Below are 9520 nucleotides of genomic sequence, written 5' to 3' on the forward strand. Positions count from 1 at the left end.
CCTGGCCAAAATTTCAGTACGACATCATGAAAATCATCAGTAAAAACGTTTCCTGTAAACAAACAACATCAAAATTAGTAACAAAGTAATCCAGATAATAAGCCAGCTTACTAACATCACGCAACCCATTACAATTCAAAACTCCCACCCTTAGAAAATGTACCATGCTAAAGATAAAGTAAAGGTACAAGAATTGAAATTAAACTGTCGTAAAAACAAAAATAACAAGAATAAATGTAAAGATCTAAGCAAATATGCAAAAAGTACAAATAACAATAAATGACAGTCTTACACGAACTGAAACAAACAAACTGTCACAACAAACACATTTAAGGCTGCGACACCGCCTTCGCCTTCGCCCTAGATATCCGTAGTATTGGCGTCCGACAACCGTTTTCGTCCACTGCCCTTCTTAGAAGTGTCACCAGGAGACATTGCCACCACACTAGCATACCTCCAACAACGAGGAAGAGGCACCTCCACATCGCCGGCGGTACTCACACCACTAACCGGAAGTGGGGAAGTGACGATCAAAATTGCGTCCTGAAGCAGGGGGATGACTACTAGCCCGTTCCCTGGCCCCACCAGAAACCGTCGGTCGCCTGGAAGATACATCGTCCACCACCCAATGGGTAGCAGCAGCCTCTCCTGAAAGGGGAACCTCCGAATCTACGCGTGGACAAACAGAAATTGTGTCAACAGCATGAGGCACTGCACGAGAGGGAGCAGCCGTGACTACTTCAGCGGCGTCACGAGAAGTAGTAGGCGTGGCCACTTAAGCATCGTCACTAGAGGAAGGTCGAGGAACAACAATCTTGGGACAGCGTTGACGGACGTGTCCTTGCACATGACAATGTCGGCAAATAAACTGGGGGCAATCGCGATATAAATGATGCGCCCCCAAACATAAATTACACACTTTGACTGGCGATCATGCTTCACCTTTAACATAACCGCCTTGCCCAAAGAATCAAAAACTTTCACAACGTAAGGCAAAGAGATACACTTTTCAATAAAAGACACACGAACATGGCGTGTACCTAAATATATGCCCTGGCCCTCTTCCACACAATAGGGCTTTTCACTTCACAATCAAAATCTTTAAGTTTATTTAGTATAATATCATCGTCTATATATTCTCAACACACTCTGACGGAGTCGTGATCTCTAAATATTACCTGTACAACACCTGTCAAGTACGTTACCTTATTTTCAAATAAGGTCGCGTGCATCGACGTTTCAAACTATTCACGCGTTTAAGAAAAATAAAGCTCATAAACCCATTTTATCGAAGAGTTGTAAACTGCTGGTCAGATAATTCGTTGAACGTGACATGATTACGCGAAGGCCGTTTCAGCACATGAAATGTCGCAGCAGTGCACGCATTATATTCAAAAGTAATAACGTTCCTGTTTTGATTTATTACACAACAGTCACACGAATTTCTTAAAGTGGTTACAAGTGTAGGGGGAAACTCGATAAATTCTCTGATATCTCTCAATCGCCTCACGCTCTGACCCTGATGTTAAAAAAGAAAATATAGTTCCACGTTCTCACCATCTGATTTGAAAAAAAACGAATCGTTTAAAATGTGCCTGCCAGGGATCGAACCTGGGACCTTCCGCGTGTTAGGCGGATGTTTTTTTTTTTTCTCTTTATTTATCCCACCTCAACGAGGGGGTATACACAGAAATACAACAAATAAAACACAAGTTAATGAATTAGCATGTAACAATAACTCTATAGATTACCATGCTGAAAATTACCACAAAGTTAATAAAATTAAGGAAAAAGAAATAAAAGAGGTAATTGGAACAGCAGGTAGTCCAACAAACATTATAATGAACATTAACAAACAAGAAATCAATGGATCTTTCATTGGTAACAAAAATATAATGAAATAACAATTTATCTTAACAACGTACACAAGAAATAACCTTGGGCACCTTGGGTTACCAAGCTACCAACATAAGAATACACAGAATAAAAAACATTTAATGAGTTATGTAACAAAGATCTATGATAATGAAGATATATATGTCTCCGTACACGCACTTTAAACATGGAAATTAAATGAATGACGCGATTTCGTGCCAAAGAAACTGAACGAGCAGAACATATAACCTGACGTGCCAAACTTGTAATTAAACGGAATATGTTCCAGCATCTCCTGGGTAACGAAGGATGAGATCCCACTAAGAGGCATCTCCTCCATACCCAGTTTGATATGGGACATCCAAAATAAAATGCCAATAATTTATATACATATGACCACAAGGGCTGTACAAAAGGACATTGGAAAAACAGATGGTCTATGGTTTCCGGCGCTTGGGAACAGAAAGTGCACAACCCTGTGGGATGTCTGTCCATATGTATCAGCTTGACATTAGAGGTAATCGCCCGCAACCAGAGTAAATAATCCACATCACAAACAAAAAAACCCACAAAAGAAGAATAAGCGTTTTTACGAATGCGTTTCCAGTCTCCAGGAGGAACAATATCCCCCCAGTAGAATGGAGCAGGGAAATTAGTAGCGAGTGAAAACTGTATATATCCCACCAGTTGCCTCACAGATAAACCCTGAAAACGAACTCAATTATCGGAGTGGTCCAGAAAATATAAATCCACAACACATGTGGACGACGGAAGAGGAGCCGGCTGGGTAGACAAAATCGGCAACCACTCCACAGGCAACGCCTCCTTGAGCATATGAAAATGTGAAAAAATTGTGCGGGCATTGGCCAACGGGTCAGCGTCCGTACACATTTCAATCACTGCCCCCACCGGAAGAAAAGCAAGGAGCACCTCGTACATTAAATGGCGGACCTGAACCAAACCTGCATTAATAAATTCAGGAAAATGAATGTTCGGTGGCGAACATCAACAATAGCCGGATTGAAAAACAAAGGTTCATCAAAAATTTGTGAGGAAAGAGGAGCTGGGACAATCTCTTTATCTCCAAGAAGAACCTTCCAGGCATGAAACATTTCCTGAATATAGAAAGGTAACGATTTCACAAAACGTGGCAAAATACGGCATTGAAGAATCCGAAAGCTTAAAGAGAGATTACCATAACAAGAAAAAAATCCAGAAAGAAGTTGTCGCAAGGTGGAAGGACAAGAAGCATCCAAACAACGCTGCAACAACTTCAAACGGAATGCGAGTTTACGAGTGTTAACATCAACCAAGTTGATACCTCCACAATCATAACTCCGAATCAGAATACCGTATGCCACTTTATGTATACCTCCCCGCCAAATAAAATCCAGTATACATTTGCGAAATCTAGCCTCAAACTGTCTTGGCAACGGGAGTATATTCAACGGGTACCATAACACCGATGCCACCAAGGAGTTCACCACAAGAGATTTACCCATTAGCGACAAAGAACGAAATCGCCACGACACCAAGACACGAGATACCCTGCGCAATACACCCTGCCACGTATCTTGCAGCATGACATCGAAATTAGAGTGGAAAACTATTCCCAAAATCCGAATAGGATCCTGGAAATTCTCAACTCACCAAGGACGAAGTCTGCAGAAGAGGCCAAACACCCAACCCACAAACCCTGACTCTTGGTCCAGTTGATCTTCCCACCAGTAGCTTTGCCAAAAGTTTGGCAGACATCCAACACATGCGGCAAAGATTCGGCGTCTCGTAAGGTTAAGGTGGTATCATCAGCATGCTGATAAGTAAGTGAAGGCGTGGTGAGTAGCACATCACCACCAATACCAGTAATATGTACATTATGGACTAACATATTTCGTAACGGTTCGACACTGAGAACGTAAAGTAGAGCAGACATGGGGCATCCTTGACGAATACCCCGAGTTATAGCAAAATCATTAGTGAGAAATCCATTAAACTTTACACAACTAGAAATAGAAGTATAGCAAAGACGAACCCAATGAACAAAAGTAGAACCAAAACCCATACGCAGAAAAAGTTGAAATAGATAGTCATAGGCCACCCGATCAAAGGCTTGCATCTGATCGAGCTTCAAAAAGATTCCACCCTGGCCGGTACGTGCTAAAGACTGCAATAGCAAAACGAGTGTTAACGGAGTATCAGCAACGTCCCGTCCAGGTATACACCCGGATTGGTCATCTGAAACTAAACTGGAGATCACAGACGAAAGGCGACGAGCCAGCACTTTGGCCAAAAGCTTATAGTCAGTACAAAGCAATGTCAAAGGCCGGCTGTTAGCCGCCAACCGTCGATCCCCTTTCGGGATAGGAACAATTACCCCAGAACACATTGTACGGAGCAACTGTGGAGAGTGGAACAGTTGAGACAAGACAGATAAAAGTCGTCAACAAAAGAGGAGAAAATATTTGAAAATTCGGAGGTAAAACCATCCAAACCAGGAGATTTGCCCAGCGGTAAACTGTCTAAAGCAGCGATAACTTCCGGAACCGTGAATGGAGCATCACAAATATTAGCTTGTTCACTGGAAAGAGTTCGATCAACAAATGAGAGAACTAAATCTATGTCTGCCTGCAGAACGATATCCTTAGAGTACAGTGCGGAATAATACTGATGTAAAACAGCAGCGATATCTTCCACACCGGACACCTCCACACCCCTATCAGTGAGCATGGATCGAAACTCAATTCTGCTTTGACGGACCTTTTCCATACGAAGAAAGTAAGACGTAGATCTCTCACCCTCCTCAAACCAACGAATATGAGATCGAATCCTCGCCCCTCTATGGTATCGTGATCCAAAGTCTCCAATGCATCTTCAAGTTCATACAATTTGACCTTAGACCTACCAGGGAAACGGGACAGTTTTCGAAGCTCACGATTGATGGACGACTCAAGCTGACATTTGCGAGAACGGGATGTCCGCGCACGAAGAATCGAATAACGCTCGGTAAGTAAACGGAACGCGCATTTCAATTGTTCATACCACTTAATTTTATCAGTCCCATAGACTGACCAACTACGACTTCTGGCGATCAACAGCTTAATGGCTTTCACATATTCGGCATCCCTCAATAACTGGTTATTGAAGTGCCAGAAATTAGGTCCTCTGACAATCGGTCGCAGAGTAAAATCGAAGCCCAATAAAGCGTGATCTGTAGCAGGAAACCACAACGTACGGAAACGTTGGACAGTCCCCTGCAAGGTAGAAGAAAGCAAAACCCTGTCAATACGAGACGACATCATCTCACCATTAACAAAACGCTTCCATGTGAAACCAGGTGTAGTCGGCGATATGAGTGAATGCGCATCAAGCAAATCAAACCTATTAAGAAACTGGACAAAAGCCGAACGGCTGGCGTCACGGTAGAAACGGACCGGAAATCGATCGCGTGCCACATCCACCACACAATTAAAATCTCCCACAACAAGCAATCCCGTGCAACCATCCAAACAATACTCCAAGTTTTGGAAAAATTCCCGTCGCTCGGAGATATCGCGAGGAGCGTACACAGATGATAACAGATAAGACAAAGACTCGAAACTGAATTTGACTGTCAGAACCCTACCCACCCCATCAGAAGAAACGAATGTAACATTATCACACAAAATCTGCTTTATCAAGATGGCAACCCCTTGTCGGCCAGAAGTAGAATTATTAAAAAAAACTACACCTGGCCAAAATTTCAGAACGACATCATAAAAATTATCAGTGAAAACGTTTCCTGTAAACAAACAACATCAAAATTAGTAACAAAGTAATCCAGGTAATAAGCCAGCTTACTAACATTACGCAACCCATTACAATTCAAAACTCCCACCCTTAGTAAATGTACCATGCTAAAGAGAAAGTAAAGGTACAAGAATTGAAAGGAAACTGTCACAAACACAAAAATAACAAGAATAAATGTAAAGATCTAAGCAAATATGCACAAAGTTCAAATAACAATAAATGACAGTCTTACACGAACTGAAACAAACAAACTGTCACAAAAAAGACATTTAAGGCTGCGACACCGCCTTCGCCTTCGCCCGAGATATCCGTAGTATTGGCACGTCCGACACCCGTTTTCGTCCACTGCCCTTCTTCGAAGTGTCACCAGATGACATTGCCACCACACTAGCATACCTCCAACGACGAGGAAGAGGCACCTCCACATCGCCGGCGGTACTCACACCACTAACCGGAAGTGGCGGGAAGTGACGATCAAAATTGCGACTTGCAGCAGGGGGGTGACTACTTGCCCGTTCCCTGGCCCCACCAGAAACCGTCGATCGTCGGGCAGAAACATCGTCCACCACCCGATGGGTAGCTGCAGCCTTCTTTGAAAGAGGAACCTCCGAATCAACGCGTGGACAAACAGAAATGGTGTCAACATCATGAGGCACTGCACGAGAGGGAGCAGCCGTGTCTACTTCAGCGGCGTCACGAGAAGTAGTAGGCGTGGCCACTTCAGCGTCGTCACTAGAGGAAGTTCGAGGAACAACAAGCTTGGGACAACGTTGACGGACGTGTCCCTGCATATGACAATGTCGGCATATAAACTGGGGGCAATCTCGATATAGATGATCCGCCCCCAAACATAAATTACATACTTTTGACTGACGATCATGCTTCACTTTTACCATTACCGCCTTGCCCAAAGGATCAAAAACCTTTACTACGTACGGCAAAGAGATACACTTCTTACTAAAACACACACGAACATGGCGTATACCTAAGTATATGCCCTGGTCCCTCTTCCACACAATAGGGCTTTTCACCTCACAATCATAATCTTTAAGTTTATTTAGAATAATATCATCGTCGATATATTCGGGTACGTCCATAAATACAGTAATAGTACGTTTAGTGACACCATTAGCCGAACAGTGCACACCATTTACAGTTAGACCAGCATCTATAGCCAGGTCCACATCGTCGGGAAGAACAAAAGTTACCTCATATCCACCCGGGCGAGGAACTACGGCAGTGACCGAAGCAGCACCAAACGTAGAAATAACAGAATGGATAACGTCCCCATGGCTTGAAGTTGTCGTTTCCACAAAACTGTACGACGCATAACTTCCATGACCTTCTTGGTTGATGAAGACATCGTCAAACAACTTGGAAAAATAAAAATCTAGCAAAAAAAAAAAAGAACTACACGCTCACTAGGCTTAGCTGTTAAATTTACACTAAGGCAATCAGGAGCTCGAAAAAACACGTCTGTACTCGATGACGAGAACCGACGCTTTCAAAATGTGCCTGCCAGGAATCGAACCTGGGACCTTCCGCGTGTGAGGCGGATGTGATAACCACTACACCACAAGCACGCCCGTTTCGATTTTTTTTGCTGTTCAAGTTTTCAAAATGAAACGATAACGTTCCAAAATTTCTATTTCGCAGTCTAAACAAACGCAGATATAATGACAGCTTAAAGACTAACTTTAAATAATATAGCACTATCCTTTGTCTACCTAGGCCAAAAGTATTTTTCCAATGTGCTTACGTGTCTTTAAAAGACTTTATCGAGCCCACAGTATTCAATGTTTCCACACCTCGTTCAATTGCTCTTAAACGTCCAAAACGCAGAGTTTTGTTTCCTCAGTCTTTTCTCTTTCTATCCAAAACTGAACAGAACATATTCATAGCTTTAATTACTCTATCAGAACTACTAAACAATAACGTAATGAGCGATTTAATACGTTTATTAAATCCATTAACAAAATTAGGGATCGTCTTATATAATATTTAATCTTCGTTATTTTGTGACCAATTCTGGGATTCCACTCTGGCTGATGTTTCTTTATCACACACAACTTCTTCAAGGTGTTCAATACGACAAAGGTGCATGATGACTATCAAATTCCTCAAATGATAACCTTGTTCAAACGCGCTTTAGTTGTAATAGTACGTTGACAGTTGTGGGTTGTAGGAGATCACAGCGGTGGAATAAAGTCCAATGTACAAAAGAGATCTTATCTGTGTTGCAACATCTCTCTTCGAAATCCATCTACTCTTTGAGACTATCGTACTCTCTAGGTTACACATCGTTCTTCACGTTCAAAATGCCATTACCAAAACAAAGAATTCTTGTTTAAGAAAAACGTTTACAGGAACCAGCTGCACCTAGAAGGAGAAAACACTTGAGAATAATAAATATTCTCCGGTCTTGGCATCGTAATTTCCTTTTACCTGTCTAGTCTGTACAATATTCAAGTGAACTAAATACAATTCTTAAATAAGTACGTAAAACAGGAGATTCGATCATGGCGAAAAAAACATTAAGCATCGCAAAACATCTTTACTAAGTGAAAAATGTTATAAAAATAAAGAAATCAGACAAAAGGGATAAACAGAACATGGAGTCTTCAAGAAAACAATGCTGTCTCCAGCCGGACGCTACTTCTCTTCTTTAGAGTGTCTAGACATGTTGGTAAGGACATTTGAGGCGCTATCTGAGGGGCGTGTATTCCCAATTCAAATGAAGTAACATGTAAGCATTTTCAGACGTATGAGGAGTTAGGATATGATCGAAAATTTCACTGTTCGGTAAAATTAAGTACATCAAATAGTTGTTGGTGAATGATGTTGTAGAATTGCCTTTCCTCTTTTCCGTCACTGGTAAGTTGGAGATGATAACGCACATAACCATCCAATAGTTCTGACCGGAATTTAAAAGAATAGGTTAAAGAATGAAACATCTAGTGTGATTAGTTGTCACAGCATGAAGAGTTGTTCTCAACACACTCTGACGGAGTCGTGATCTCTAAATATTACCTGTACAACACCTGTCAAGTACGTTACCTTATTTTCAAATAAGATCGCGTGCATCGACGTTTCAAACTATTCACGCGTTTAAGAAAAATAAAGCTATAAACCCATTTTATCGAAGAGTTGTAACCTGCTGGTCAGATACTTCGTCGAACGTGACATGATTACGCGAAGGCCGTTTCAGCACATCAAATGTCGCAGCAGTGCACGCATTATATTCAAAAGTAATAACGTTCCTGTTTTGATTTATTACACAACAGTCACACGAATTTCTTAAAGTGGTTACAAGTGTAGGGGGAAACTCGATAAATTCTCTGATATCTCTCAATCGCCTCACGCTCTGACCCTGATGTTAAAAAAGAAAATATCGTTCCACGTTCTCACCATCTGATTTGAAAAAAAACGAATCGTTTAAAATGTGCCTGCCAGGGATCGAACCTGGGACCTTCCGCGTGTTAGGCGGATGTGATAACCACTACACCACAAACACCTCCGTTTCGCTTTTTTTGCTGTTCAAGTTTTCAAAATGAAACGATAACGTTCCAAAATTTCTATTTCGCAGTCTAAACAAACGCAGATATAATGACAGCTTAAAGAATAACTATAAATAATATAGCACTCTCCTTTGTCTACCTAGGCCAAAGTATTTTTCCAATGTGCTTACGTGTCTTTAAAAGACTTTATCGAGCCCACAGTATTCAACGTTTACACACCTCGTTCAATTGCCCTTAAACGTGCAAAACGCAGAGTTTTGTTTCCTCAGTCTTTTCTCTTTCTATCCAAAACTGAACAGAACATTTTCATAGCTTTAATTTCTCTATCAGAACTACTAAAC

The 9520-nt window shown here is 41.6% G+C and overlaps 2 non-coding genes across 2 annotated transcripts; both read right to left on the minus strand.

Annotated features, from left to right (window-relative positions):
- Positions 1 to 7171: 7171 nt before the first annotated feature.
- Positions 7172 to 7244, minus strand: TRNAV-CAC (transfer RNA valine (anticodon CAC)). The gene has a single exon. It is a non-coding gene; the product is annotated as a tRNA-Val (tRNA).
- Positions 7245 to 9102: 1858 nt separating this feature from the next.
- On the minus strand, positions 9103 to 9175 carry TRNAV-AAC (transfer RNA valine (anticodon AAC)). Its single transcript has one exon. It is a non-coding gene; the product is annotated as a tRNA-Val (tRNA).
- Positions 9176 to 9520: the final 345 nt, after the last annotated feature.

Source organism: Tachypleus tridentatus, chromosome 5 (assembly GCF_004210375.1).
Source record: "Tachypleus tridentatus isolate NWPU-2018 chromosome 5, ASM421037v1, whole genome shotgun sequence".
NCBI lineage: Eukaryota > Metazoa > Arthropoda > Merostomata > Xiphosura > Limulidae > Tachypleus > Tachypleus tridentatus.